Below are 15,436 nucleotides of genomic sequence, written 5' to 3' on the forward strand. Positions count from 1 at the left end.
AAAATCATGAGGGGGCACATATTAACCCTTCTTCATCAAATTGGTCTTTTAACAAATGTTCTCTTTTATCATTCTTCTCGTCATGGTAGTTTCCTCTGGCTTTGAAAAATTGACATGTTTAATTTTTTGTAGGATATATTTTTGAATAAACATAAAAGTTTGCAAGATCCCATATTGGATACTATATATTTTTGTTGAGCTCAAACATTGGGGGCATCATTAAATCCACTTGGTCAGCCACTATGTCCCCTATAATATCTTTTTTCTTAGAAATTAATAGTTTGTTTTTAATCATTTACTTTATCTTAGATGATTATTTCTTATAATCATTTCACTAAAGTGGGAGCAAAATATAGTGTCAAAAATTGCACACGATGGAAATTTCACACTTACACATTGCACCCACAAAATTTATGATAAAACCTATGTCTAGAATTTAATAATTTTTACACCATAGATTGCAAAGATGAAGTGTCCATAGTCTTTAGTTTGAAGATTAGTACAATTCCTTTAGATAGTAGCACTATTTGTAAACGTCTACATGATGTTCTAGTGTCTCACAAATTTTTGAGATTCAAACTTGAATCTTTAGTGTGTTTCATCCATGATCCGTAACATAACGACCACATGGAAGTGTAATGGCTCCTCTCGCTCATATACTCAAGAAAAACCTCTTTTCTTCCATTCATTAGATAACTTTCTCACTCTCTCAACCCACAACAAGAAGACTCTATCGAAATACTTTTATCCATCACACTAGAAATGTTCTAAGCTCCTCCACTCCATTTTGTGCTATTAAATCTATTGGGGGTATCAAGGGAGGAGTCACAAAATAGTTGGTAATACTCTCTTGCATTATGTCTCTCATTGTTTCGGTCTAAATTTATTATATATATTCAGGATAGGGTTTTTCCTCCATAGTGAGGTTTGTTTCTATCGCACATCTATTTATTTTAGATGTCTTTATATCATTTATTTGGATCTTTGTGGAAGTTGGACGACCCAAATGGGGGTTTGGTTGAGGCGAGACTCTATACATCTCCCAATATTTTCTCATTTCTTCTATGTGGGGATTCAAGTCTGAGTGATGGGGAGGGGTACTCAAAGATAGTCAATACTTTTTCAAAAGGTAGTCAAGTGATGTCTTAGTGGGCTTCCTTCATTATTCTCTGGTCTATCAACCAAACTAAACATCCAAACTCTCTAGGAGTGCTCCCAATTAGTATGTGCTCACGGGTTGAGATTCACAAGGGTAAATCCAACCTTACACTATCATATACCTAACATGTGCTTGCAAGGGTTATAGGAAGTGTCCATAAGGTTTTACAAGGCCAATCAACTAGTTTTGTGTTTTGGTTTCATCCATTTCCCCATCGCTCTTTCCTTTCCCTATTTTCTAGGCCTAGTAGCCCTAGAGCCCTAATTAGCCCTACCTAACCGGTTTTTGTGGATTTATTCAAAATTTTCCTAAAGACCCAGACAAACTCATTTGTGATCTGAGTACCCTTTTGGAAGAACTTCAAGATTCATGAAGTGAGAAAACTCAATCTGACCGTACAGGTATGGACCACGAAAAGGGCTTGTTTTGAAGGGTTTTAGGATCTTTTTGGTCTTCTTCAAGGGTTTAATGTCTTCCCTGATCTGCCACACCTCCAAAATATCACATAGGCTCTTCCACACCTCACTTTCCCATGCCAAACACTTGGCAACTCCAAACCTGCTCATCCCAGCAAGCACATGCATAATTTCAATCACTTCCTAACCGGGCTATGACTGAGCTCGCCTAGGAAATGATGTCCAATGGTCTTTCAATGACCTCCAAATCAAAAAAAATACTATGTACACTATAAAAAGGTTCCATGGCTTGATTCCCAAGGGTTATTGAGAGAAACTCAAAGGATTTCAAGCTAGAACCATGTTTGGGCCTCTCAAACCCTTGCTCAAGCCGAGAGCTATCAAAATCAAAAACTCAATTCAACCTGCAACAAAGACTAACTTAGATGATTCCTGAGAACTAAAATAACATGTACAAAACAATTATCAAATAACAACAATGCAATCAATCCATAAAGTACGGACTGCTGTTCCAAATTAGAGAAAACACAAGGTAAAAACTTGGAAAATGGTCTTCAAGATGTATTAAGATCTTGTCCAGGTGTTCACCAACCTCATTAAATTCATATTGAGAATTTATATGCCATTTTGGGCCTAACTAACTCTCCATCGGTTGCTTAACCAACCCTTTTCTCAAATTTGCAAAATGTTGTCAAGCAACTTTGACAACTTTTGCCAAAAAGTGCATTTTTGCATTTCATGCTTTGTTTCCTTTTCTAAACCACCTAGGATGACTAAAAACCACTACTATGACATGTCTCAATTCCAAATAAGGATTTTCAAGATGTTTTACACCAAAATGCACATTTATGCCATTTTAGGCTTACAAGCCAAAATTGAGTAAATGCATGATCCTATTGACATCTAACCTACCATTGCATAGAAAAAACACATGAGGACCTATGAGAAGTCCCTTATTCACCATCCAAAACCAAACTATGGACCAACACTCCAAAATAAAGAAATTTCACTCAAAACTAGGTGCTCCTGCACCATACTTTCCCAATGAGAAAGAAGTCAAGTGACTCATTTAGGAAACAAAGAAAGGGGAAATCCATGATTAGAAAAGTATTCCTCAAGTACCCAAGTAGCCTCATATGTTGGAAGGTTTTTTTATTTGATCAAGTGCTCCATATAGGCGGGTATGCCTTGTTTTCTTCAAAACTCTAGAATCTAACACCTTCTCAGTTTGGGGAATGGGTGCAGCTGGTAAGGGCAGGTTTGAAAGTAATTGAGAGACCTCAGAGACTCTACGATCTTCTTCTGGAAGTGTACCCTTATACTGCACCAAATCTGCAACATTGAAAAATGGGGGATAAAGCCATATCACCGAGTAGGTCTAACTTGTATGCATTATGGCTATACTTGGCCAAGACTTTGCAAGGACCTATCCTCCTCATCTGAAGCTTACTAGGGACACCTTTATGAATCCTTGCCTTGTTCAAATGATCCATCACCATGTCCCCAACTACAAATTGGATATCCTTTCTTTTCTCATCTACTCTTTCCTTGATTCTTTGAGTAGTGTCTAATAGGGTTGTCCTAACCTACTCATGAACCTCTTGCATGGATTGAGTCATGTCTAAGGTGTGTCCACTCTACTATCCCATATTTCCAACATCTCTGAGCTCCAAAACACCTCTAGGATGAAGGCCATACATAATCTCAAAAGGGCTTTTATCAGTGGACCTATTCACACTGTCATTGTAGGAAAACTCAGCTTGATGGATGATCTGATCCCAAGCGTGCCCATACTCCTTTGTCAGGCATCTAAGAAGGTCTCCAAGTGTTCTATTGACCACCTCAATTTGGCCATCTGTTTGGGGATGATAGGCTGAATTGAAAGACAAGTTAGTACCCAATCTTTGCCACAAAGTCTTCAAAAAATGACCAATAAACTTTGCATCTCTATCTGATACAATGTTGATAGGTAAACCATGAATTCTAATAACCTCCTTGAAAAACAAGTGAGCAATGTGACTAGCATCATGAGTGACCTTACATGGAATAAAATGGGCCATCTTACTAAACCTATCTACCACAACATAGATGCTATCAAACCCTGATTTGGTTTTAGGCAAACCAACAACAAAATCCATACTTACACACTCCCATGGTCAGTTGGGGATAAGTAAAGGCTGATAAAGACCAGCATTGGAAGATGTACCCTTAGCTCTTTGGAAAACCACACATTGTTCCACATATTTACTAACATCTCTTTGCATCTTAGGCCAATAGTAGAATCTTTGGACAAGTTTCAAAGTCTTGTTCAAACCAAAATGTCCACTTAGGCATCCATTGTGCTTCTCTTGCATCAAGTTTTCTCTCATAGACCCTTTAGGCACACATAGTTGTCCTCCTTTAAACAAAATTCCATCTTGTAAGGTGTAATCTGCATATTCACTATGAAAGTGGTTTCCAAACTCTTGGCAAACCTTGTAGCTGCAACAAAGTCTTCATCCTCTTCATACAAATCCTTGAAAGTATCCACCCCAATACTTTTGAGCTGCACTTCTTGCACTGTTAGTAACCTTCTACTCAATGCATCAACTAATCTATTACATTGTCCTTTATTGTGTTTAATGGTAAAGGTATATGACTGCAAATACTCTACCCATTTAATATGCCTATGGTTTAACTTTTCTTGAGAATTAAGAAAGCTAAGAGCTTGATTATCAATATAAACCACAAATTCCTTAGGCAAAAAATAATGCCTCCACTTCTTAAGGGATTGGAAAAGTGCATACAACTCCAAATCATAAGAGGAATACCTTTTCTTTGCATCATTGAGCTTCTAACTAAAAAACACAATTGGTCTATTGTCTTGGCTTAAAAATGCTCCAAGCGCTATGTTGCTTGCATCACATTCAATGGTGAAGAGCTTGTCAAAGCTTGGAAGAATGAGTATCGGTTGAGTAGCCACCTTTGTCTTCAAGAGATCAAATCCTCTTTGTGCTTCCTTTGTCCATTGAAACTTGGTTCTCCTACCCCCCTTGATTGTCTCAAGAATGGGTGCACATATTTCACTAAACCCTCTAATGAACTTTCTATAAAATTGAGCCAAGCCATGAAAACTTCTTACTGCACTTGTTGTCTTAGGTGTAGGCCAACTGATTATAGCTTCCACCTTAGAGGTATCCATCTTCAAATCACCTCTTGAGATTACAACCCCAAGATACACCAACTCCTGTTTCATAAGCTCACATTTCTCCAAATTGATGGTTAGCTGCTCATCACATAATTTTCTCAATACAATTTCTATATGCTTAAGATGTTCATCTTTAAACTTGCTAAAAATTAAGATGTCATCTAAGTAAACAACAATAAATTTACCAATTTAGTCTTTGAGTACTTCATTCATGAGTCTCATGAATGTTCTAGGAGCATTTGTAAGTCCAAATGGCATAACAAGTCATTCATAGAGTCCTTCTGTGGTCTTGAAGGTTGTCTTCCATCCATCACACTCCTTTATTCAGATTTGGTGGTAACCACTCTTGAGTTCCATCTTGGTGAAGTATTCAACACCTCCCAAACAATCCATCAAGTCTTCAATTCTTGGAATGGGAAATCTATACCTGATGGTAATCCGGTTTATGGCTCTAGAATCAGTGCAAAGTCTCCAAGTACCTCCCTTCTTTGGAGCCAAAACGGTGGGTAGTATACATGGGTCGATGCTCTTTCTGATTAGTCCATTGTCTAAGAGTTCTTGTATTTGCTTGGCTATCTCCTTGTTCTAATCCGGTGTCATTTTATAAGATGCCTTATTGGGCAATGAAGCTCTGGGTATGAAATCAATTTAGTGACTTATGGCATGTTGAGGAGGCAATGTTACTGGTTTTCCATCACTAATAATGTTCTTAAACTGATTTAGGACCTATTGCACTTCTTTAGGAATGCATACTTTCTTCTCTTTGTTGTCTTCTTTTGGCTTTACAACATTGGCAAACCCCACTCCTTCTCCTTCCTTGAGTGTGTTGATGAACTCTTTCTCACCAACTAGCAGCACATTAGAACCTTTTGATCTGCCCTCTACTTGGTTTCCTATGGACTGAATTTTGTAGGTGGTTTCATCCTTTTGAAAGGTATAAGCATTCTTCTCTTCATGGTGTATTGTTTTTCTGTCAAACTACCATGGCCTACCTAGGAGTAGGTGGCAAGCATCCATGGGCAAGATGTCACACGAGATTTTGTCCTTGTAGCCTCCTATAGTGAACTCCACCCAAGTTTTCTCATTCACAAGAACATGCTGCCCCTTATTGAGCCATGTAACTCTATAAGGATCACTATGTGGTATTCTTGGCAAATTGAGATTACTCACCGCTTCCTCTGACACTATGTTATCTGTGGATCCTGAATCCACCACCACTCTACATATCTTTCCCATGATCTTGCATTTTATCCTAAATAAGGATCTCCTTTGGCTAGGTTCCTCCTTAACCGGTTCTTTAATCAAGACTCTTCTTATCATAAGGTTGTCTCCAACCTCTAAATCCAAACTCACTTCTGATGCTTTCATGTTTGTTGCATCCTCTTGAGCATAATTTACTCTCCTCTTGTTATCACTGTTTAAGAAATGGGTTTTCTTTTCCCATGATTGGCTAAGTTTTGAAATTTTGAGTCAGGTATGCTATTAATTGCTTCAAATCTGTTTTAGGTCTTTAAGGGTTAAGGGTTTAGTATTTAATCGCTCAAATGTCTGATCAAAAACCCTCTGGCTTCTTTTCCTACGTTACTTTATTCACTTACTCTTGTGGTCGTGTGAAGTGTCCCCCCTTGTTATTTTGCTTAGGCGGTTGTTAAATAATTGTAAAAATCTATGCCTTATGCCTTTTCCTTCTAATGTTGTCGGGTCCAGTAAGTGTCGCGCAACTTTCAGATGAATCTATGACTTTCGTTGTTTTGTTAGGCAAAGTTGCGGGTGTGTTAAGCTATGTGAAATAAGCAAGACTCCATCTCGCTTTGAATCTAATGGCTGGCGTTGATTCGCAGCTGAAATAAGCAAGTAAATTACCTTTCACGAAATGGCGAAAAGGTTTGGCGAGACCCAGCGGTGAAGACTTTTCCACAGCTAAAAGGCGATCAAGTTTAAAAGAAATTGACGGCTCTCCTTGTTTCGTGGCTGAGAGATGCTCACAGTTTATTCTCTACGAAATAGAAAAAGGTTTTTTGGCCTGGGCAAAAGAGGTTCATAAGAGGCATAACAGATGCGCAGGTCCTCAAGATCTAACGGCTAGCGCAGTTTCACAGGAGAAAGATGCTCGAAAGATAGCTTTCGTGAAACAACGAAATGACATAGCATTCCAAGCAAGCAGTCCAGCTGGTTGAGATGGCAAGTAAGACAATGACATGTGGCCAAAAATTAAAGTGGTCAGCGAATTGGATTTGAGGACTAACAGTTAGGTCCAAGAAGATAAGTCATGTTGCGGGATAAGAAGTGACCTGACAGATACAGCTGGCAAGGATAAAGTGGATCCCGATGTTTTCTTTCAGCGAATAAAAAGTTGACATGTCAGTTCAGGAATGACCAAACACCAGGTGGATAAAGCTGAGTCAGAAGACCCATGTCTACCGAATTCAAGTAGGTTGTTAAGCATCAAGCAAGTTTGATATGATCTAACGGTTCATGTGAGTTCGCGAAGGTAAGATGCTAGTGTTTTAAAACCTGCAAAATGGTGAAAGAGAAAGAGAGGTTCTTTCCAGCATGACGTGGAATGACAGCTGCAACTTCTTGTAAAGCTTGATGGTGATGTGTCGATTAACACGTGGTTTCAAAAGGTGATTGAGGGCCCGCCAAGGTGTAACTGGTGGTTATGTAGGAAGTAAGACACGTGGTTGACTCTGAACTAAACCCGAAGAGTTTTTCAGGGCTGATAGCCGAGTGCCATGTGGCATTTGTTAATCGGTGAATAAGTGGGGTAAGTAATGTTTGGATAAAGATCTCACTTAAAAGATGTTCATCTCAAGATTGATCCAACACTTCTCGTTGTTTCGTGGCTCGAAGATGGAAGCGGATTAACCCCTACGAAATAGCGAAAAACCGTTAGCCATCAAGATGAGGCACAGTTAGTGAAAAAATTGATGGTCCCGGTAGGAGTTAAAGGCTGGGTGGTTAAAGTTCCATCTAACGCTTGGCGTAGCTTCGCGAAAGGAAAATGCTCAGGGGATAAAGCTTGCGAAATGGCGAAAAGGAGGTAGGGCCCAATGCAAAGGCAAAGAGGTTAAGACAGTGTAAAGACTGATCAAGTCTCATCTAATCAGACGACTGGCGCGATTTCATTAGGCGAAATTGCAAGGATGTTATGCTCTACGAAATGGCGAAAGAGCGAAAGAAAATATACAGGCATGTTATGACCCGTTGGAGCGAAATTTTTGAATTCTTCTATGAATTCAATTCTGAAAGGATGGCCGAAGTATGCGGTATCAATGCTGCAGTTAAGAGCCCGACTACCGTATATGATCTCGCATCAATTGAATGAAGGCATCATTTTGAAAAGTTGTTGTAGAGAAGCGGTTGCAGAGCAAATTTCTTCAGTTGCAGAGAAAATTTCTTCAGTTGCAGAGTGGATTTCTTCAAGCCAAGAATAGGTTATCTTGTACTCTTGCTTAGCAATTACTTGACAGTGTGTTTTAATTGGGGTTTTGATTTGTTACATAATGGTTGGGGCTAGTAATTAAGTTGCTTGCATAGTTTTTAAGATGGCACCTAAAAGGGAGTTCTCAGGAAAGGTTAATTACCAAGAGAGGGCTATCTGTGATGATTTCCAAAAACAGTTGACAATGTCAACTAATGTGGCAGCAAAGGTAAAGGAATTAGTGCCAAGAGCTCCTTGCCTAAAAATAGGAGAATGATTGTATGATAAGGGCAATTGACTTAAGAGACCCTCAGATTGGGTTGTCTGGGTTGTGCTTATTCAAGGTCGGATTTGGTATGAGACATTCCCCAGCCCCGATGAACAGAGTTTGGGAGTTAGATGTAGGAAAACTGGCAATCCCCGGAGTATTCATGGATGTGGATCTCCTAACTCAGATTGCACACAACTATGACCCAATCACAAGGTGTGTTAGGGATATAAGTGGGAAAACCCTCATTGAAATAAATAATGAGGAGTTCAGAAATGCTTTTGGGCTTAGTGAATTTACCAATTTTTTAGAACCTATTAATTTTAAATCACTAGCTCAGGTTTACAGTGTGCAGAGGAACCACCTTAGAAATGGGCCTCTTAAAGAATTCTTTGTGAAGATAGGCGGATTAACAGTTGTAGGACCCAACACTGAGGAACCTTTCTCTTTAAATATGTTCACCCTTAGGGCCAAAGGATTATACTGGTCACTCTGCCAAATTTTAGGAGAGGATGCTAAGGCAAATATGCCAACTCATTACATGTTAATGACTGCTCAAATTTTGAATCCTTCTCTGGCAGTGACTTTTGATTATGCTTCCTATATCACTGATGCAATCCATGAAGGCTTGATAAGAATAAAGAATGGGAAAGTGGATAGGCCTTTTGGATGGTACTCCCTCCTCATGCATTTATTTTTATTCAAGGGTGGTTACTATTTTGCAAGTGGAATGGATATTGTGAAAGAGAAAGATGGAGAGAAGATGCCAGTGCAGTTATGGAGTACAATGTTGTCATGGGATAGAGAAGATGTTAGCTACTTAAAGTTTGATAAGTGTTTTGCATCCAAGATTAGGACTCTTATCTATTCAGAGAATCCAAGATTCCCTAAGGTTCTTTTGGAATTCATTAGGCCGAAAGAGTTTGCTGAGAACATTAAAATTATCCACAATTGGGGTGATATCTACTTATACCCTATCTCCATAGTTTTCAGAGTATATGGTTTCAAAGGCACTCCATTTTTGTTGCCCTATCAGGTCCCTCTTAAAGTGGGAATTGCATAAATCCTCAGGCATATTGGTAGTGTGCAAGAGGCAGAGCTAACAGGCAGAGGTAAAGGGACCATTTTCCCTACAGTTACCATAGCACGTCAATTTATAATAACTAAAGGAGGTTGGAAGTATTTTGAAGATTTCCTTCAACTATACCATTTATCAACTGCAGTATCCAGGTGTGCTGACCCTGAAGATTTCTTCAACGGCATGTTCGGAAAGAGGGCAATATGCAGAGGTAGACCCCACCAATTCCAGTTTCCTGAAGACCTCATTAGGAATGAGTTTGATTTAGATGAGCAAGAGCTGAGGAAGGAAAAGTGGGTGGCCTACAAGAAGGCCTTAGACTTTGTGCACCAATTTGACACTAGCTATGACCCTTTATCTAGCTTTCACCCCTTTGAAGAGAAGGTAAAATTCTTAATTCTTTGTTTTGAAGATGTGATGCAGACTTTGAAAGAAAAGAGGGAGGTTGTAATTAAGAACAACCCTGAGAAAGCAAGATTAGTTCTAAATAGGTCTACATCTACCAGAGCAATTCCTCCTGATGACTACATGTTACATAAGAAGTCCAACTACAGTGTGTTGATGCCAATAACAGGGGAGCCTTCTACCTCAAAAGGGAAGAGGAAGATACAGGATGTCATTGACATTCAGGATAGCCCAAAGAAACAAAGAGTGGGAAAGGAAGTACAATATGATGAACCTTTGTATTCCCCATCCCAATCCCCTATTCATATAGGATATGAACAGGCGGCAGCTGAGCAACTGTTACAATTAGGCAGTCTTGGAGAGATAGCCTACACATATGATGAAGTGGAAGAGGGAATGCCAAAAGAGCCCCTTACTGCTGAGATGAACATTACTACTAATGAGTTCAAAGGCCAAGAGTGGGATCCTGAGATCAAACAAGCCAGTGAGGATTTCTTGGCTGATAATAACTTTGTCACATCAGGAGCTTTCATGCAATTTGTGTGGAAGCAGAATATTGATAAATTTAATGCTAGGTGTGAAAAGAGGAAAGGTGAGCAGCCCCACAAGGATCCAGCTATGGTGGAGGAAGAGATAAAGCAAGAAATGGTTGATGAGTTTAAGACCATCACTCCTGATCAAGGAAGAGACATGGTAGCACAGGCTGGGGTACTCATTCTCCCTGAATGGGACATAGCAGATGCCTTGGTTTTACAGGCAGTAAGAAAGGAGACCAAACCTATGGAGGGAGTCACTTTCAGCAAGGATAATGCTGCACTGGTCATGTGGTCTCTTAAAAGAGATGAAAATAAAAGGAATAAGTACACCCCAAGGTCAAGTTACCTTGGAGGAATGATAGTGAAAAGAGTGCAGAGCACTGGGGTAGTGGAAGCTGCTAGCACTATGCTAGAGACTGCAAAGTTTAGTGTTGCAGTAGCAGAAAGAGAGGCTAAGCAAAAGGCAAATCTCCAAGTTAAGTTGGAGACAATTTTAAAAGCTTACAACAGTGCCAAGGAAGAGGTAAGGGGTAAAGATAGCATCATCGCCAAGCTACAAAGCCAATTGGCAGGACAATACCATCAAGGTGAGTCCTCAACATTGATGATCTCCTCTTCTCCTGCAAGACCTCCACCTACCAGCCCCATTATTGAATTCCCACCATCTCCAACACCTTCTAGTTCTCAGTTGATTGAGATCACTCCCCATGAATTGGAGAATTTAAAACAGGCTCAGGCCCTATATGCAAAGAAATATGAAAAGAGAGTAAGGGCTACAATTTTAAGTTTTGCTGACACTATAGGGTCCTCACTAATGTATAATAACATGAGTAAGATTTTGGAAATATGGAATGAGCTAAATGGAGACAAGGCTATTTTGATGTCTCTTTTTGACAAGTGGAAACCCAGAGAGCAGGATATAGAACTTATTTGCATATCTTATGATGAGGTAGGGGCTGATCCCATTATTAAATCTACTTATGATATGACAAAGGATTTAGCAAAGATAGCTGAAAGGGTAGACAATGTAGATAGAAAGATCAATCTATACAAGAAGGAGTACACTGATCAAGTTTTTGAATTACTCCTAGGAGGTTTTGTTAGCCCAACCCAATTAAAGGACAAACAAATATGGCTTAAAGAATTAGAAGCCAAATTGTCACTAAGAATAAAAGGAATTGTCAATTCGGAGGATGCCTCCATATTTATCAAAACAATTGAGGAGATTGAGAAAATCAAATCTCATTATGATTTCCTGAATTCAGAGGTCAACAAAATGAGGAACTCTTGGAAAAGATTAGCCAAGACAAAAGTGATTAACTTCTCATGGCCTGCTGATGAGGTGTATCAGGAATGGACAAGAAAATATGCAGTGCTTGATGTGGAGCAGTTAGAAAATGTTGCAACAGAACAACAAGTGGAAGAAGCCGCGAATGTTGAAAGAGACTTGTAACCGCATTTGGAAAAGGTTTTGTAACTTCTTAAGAAGTAATGATTGTAACAAACTCTCCTAGGAAAGTCTGAAGCTTTGTATGCATCCATATTATTATAAATGGATACCAGGACTAGTAAATAAGGGATTGCAAGGAATTGTAAGAAAACGCTGCAAAAATTTATCTAAGCCTTTTTTCAAGTTTTGATGGAGAATATTCAAATGTTTTTGTAATACTTTTAGAAGTAATATCAATACACAGACCATTCGTTTTGAGTTTAAACTTTGTGTTGTCTTCAAGTGTGTTTGCAAATGTTTACTGTTTCATTCTGAGTAATCTAGGGTTATTCCTTTTGAATATGGGTTGTAAGGCAATTTTTAGTAAATATGCTTCTTAGCTTTTCTCTTCAGGAGGGGAATTAAATACGCAGGAATCATTTTTACCAGTAAATTCTTTGTGGGATAGTTTGAATTTTGATGAACATAGTTTAGTTTGGTACGAATAAATTCTTATGTATGCCAAGCATGTATAGGGATCTGCAGAAGCCAAACTAATAAGATGTGTGGAGATAGTTGATTGTGGAAGTAGTGTTTGAACTTAGATGACTCTGTGGCCTTGGATAAGGCACTGGTATAGATCAAGGTTGTCTATTACATATCTTGTAGGTCAATACTGAACATGAGTACCAGTTTTATTTCTTTGTGTCAGTTGGTTTTAAGGTGATAAAATCCACTGGTTTTCGGACTGGTTTACTATGGATTTGTCTTTTAAAAGTGTGAATTCAATTCACAAAGGTATACTCGCCTGAACTTTGGATAAGTTCAAAGGGTACAAGGTTAATCAAACCTTGTCATATGTTGTCCTAAAAGTTTCCTTCTCTTTAATCTCTCTTCTGCATACGGAGTTTATCATATCACTATAAGGATTTTAAAGGGAATCAGATTTTGAGAACAACACCTCTCACCTCCTTGGGATGAAGAATACTTCTTAGGACATCTATAGGTCGGGTGTCCAAGTTGATGGCAATTATAGCACTTCATTGTGGCAAAATAGGATCCTCTTCCTGATCCACTAGACCTTCCTCTGCTAGAGTTATTAGATCCCCTTCCTCTATAGATTCTCTTGCTATTGGAATCCCCACTTTGCTCAGCCAACTTGGATTACCCTTGGGATCTTTGGTATATACTTCTTCCACCAAAGCTACCTCTCTGACCTCTGCCATCTCTCCCCTTACCTCTACCTCTGTTGCTTTGCTCTTGTTTATTTTTGCTCTTTTCCTCCACCTTCAGTGCCAATTGATAGCACTTATGCATGGTATTAGGAAATAACAAACTCAATTCCTCCTGAATATTCCATCTCAAGCCATTCAAGTATCTAGCTACCTTGATGCTTTCATCCTCTACCACCTTGGATCTCAAGCACAACTTCTAAAATTCCTCAGTGTAGTTGTTCACATCCAAGTCTCTTTGCCTCAAGTTTTTTCTCCTCTTGTGCAACTGGATCTCATAATCTTCAGGGATGTATGCTTCTTTCACCTTGGCTAGCATGCCTTTCCAAGTGGCTATTGGGTTCTTACCCTCTTTTTGCCTCTCTTCTTGCATAAATTTCCACCAAGTCAAGGTTGTTCCTCTCAATATAGACTTGGCCACTTTCACCTTTTGTGCCTCACTGATCCCATCACATTCAAAGTGATTCTCCAATCCTTCAATACATTCCATGACTACTTCTGGCTCCATTTTCCCACAAAAAGTGACACTCCTTCCAAGTATTTTCCTCCTAAGGCCTTGATTTCTCTAAGGAAAGTTTCTTCAAGTAGTATAGGGTATGGTTCAGGTGTGTTATCCTCTTCTACCAATTCTTTACCCTTCCCCTCATTGACCTTGATTGTCACTTTCTCAATCTTGTCTTCAACTGCGTCTAATTTGCACTCCAATTTTAGTAAACTTTCCCTGAGGAGCCTATTTTATTCCTCTTGAGCTTATACCTTCTTGGATAACTCTGCATTGGTCACCATCCTTAGACTATTCTCTCCTACTAATTCAGTGTCTGTCATGTACTGACTTCTTCCCAAATCTTGGTTGCTCTGATACCACTATGATGGGGAGGGGTTCTCAAAGAGAGTCAATCCTTTTTCAAAGGAAGTCAAGTGATGTCTTAGTGGGCTCCCTTCATTATTATTTTGTCTATAAACCAAACTAAACATCCAAACTCTCTAGGAGTGCTCCCAATTAGTATGTGCTCACGAGTTGCTCAGGCATGATTGAGATTCACAAGGGTAAATCCAACCTTACACTATCAAATACCTAACATATGCTTGCATGGGTTATAGCAGGTGTCCATAAGGTTTTACAAGGCCAATCAACTGGTTTTGTGTTTGGGTTTCATCCATTTCCCCATCGCTCTTTCCTTTCCCTATTTTCTAGGCCTAGTAGCCCTAGAGCCCCAATTAGCCCTACCTAACTGGTTTTTGTGGATTTATTCAAAATTTTCCCAAAGACCCAGACAAACTCATTTGTGATCTGAGTACCCTTTTGGAAGAACTTCAAGATTCGTGAAGTGAGAAAACTTAGTCTGACCGTACAGGTACGAAACCCAAAAATGGCTTGTTTTGAAGGGTTTTAGGATCTTTTTGGTCTTCTTCAAGGGTTTAATGTCTTCCCTGATCTACCACACCTTTAAACTCTCACATAGGCTCTACCACACCTCACTTTCTCATGCCAAACACTTGGCCACTCCAAACCTGCTCATCCCAACAAGCACATGCATAATTTCAATCACTTCCTAACTGAGCTATGACTGAGCTCACCTAGGAAATGATGTCCAATGGCCTTTCAATGACCTCCAAATCAAAACAAAGACTATGTACACTGTACAAAGGTTCCATGGCTTGAGTCCCAAGGGTTATTGAGAGAAACTCAAGGGATTTGAAGCCGGAACCATGTTTGGGCCTCTCAAACCCTTGCTCAGGCCGAGAGCTATCAAAATCAAAAACTCAATTCAACCTGCAACAAAGACTAACTTAGATGCTTCCTGAGCACTACAAAAACATGTACAAAACAATTATCAAAGAACAACAATGCAATCAATCCATGAAGTATGAACTGCTGCTCCAAATTAGAGAAAACACAAGGTAAAAGCTTGTAAAATGGTCTTCAATATGTATTATTACTTAACCAACTCTTTTCTCAAAGTTGCAAAAAGTTGCTCAATGTTGCAAAATGTTGTCAAGCAACTTTGACAACTTTTGCCAAAAAGTGCATTTTTGCATTCCATGCTTTGTTTCCTTTTCTAAACCACCTAGGATGACTAAAAACCACTACCATGACATGTCTCAATGCCAAATAAGGCTTTTCAAGATGTTTTACACCAAAATGCACATTTATGCCATTTTAGGCTTACAAGGGCTTACAAGCCAAAATTGAGTAAATGCATGATCCTATTGACATACAACCTACCATTGCATAGCACAAACACATGAGGACCTATGAGAAGTCCCTTATTCACTATCCAAAACCAAACTATGGACCAAC

Source organism: Cryptomeria japonica, chromosome 3 (genome assembly GCF_030272615.1).
Source record: "Cryptomeria japonica chromosome 3, Sugi_1.0, whole genome shotgun sequence".
Lineage (NCBI taxonomy): Eukaryota > Viridiplantae > Streptophyta > Pinopsida > Cupressales > Cupressaceae > Cryptomeria > Cryptomeria japonica.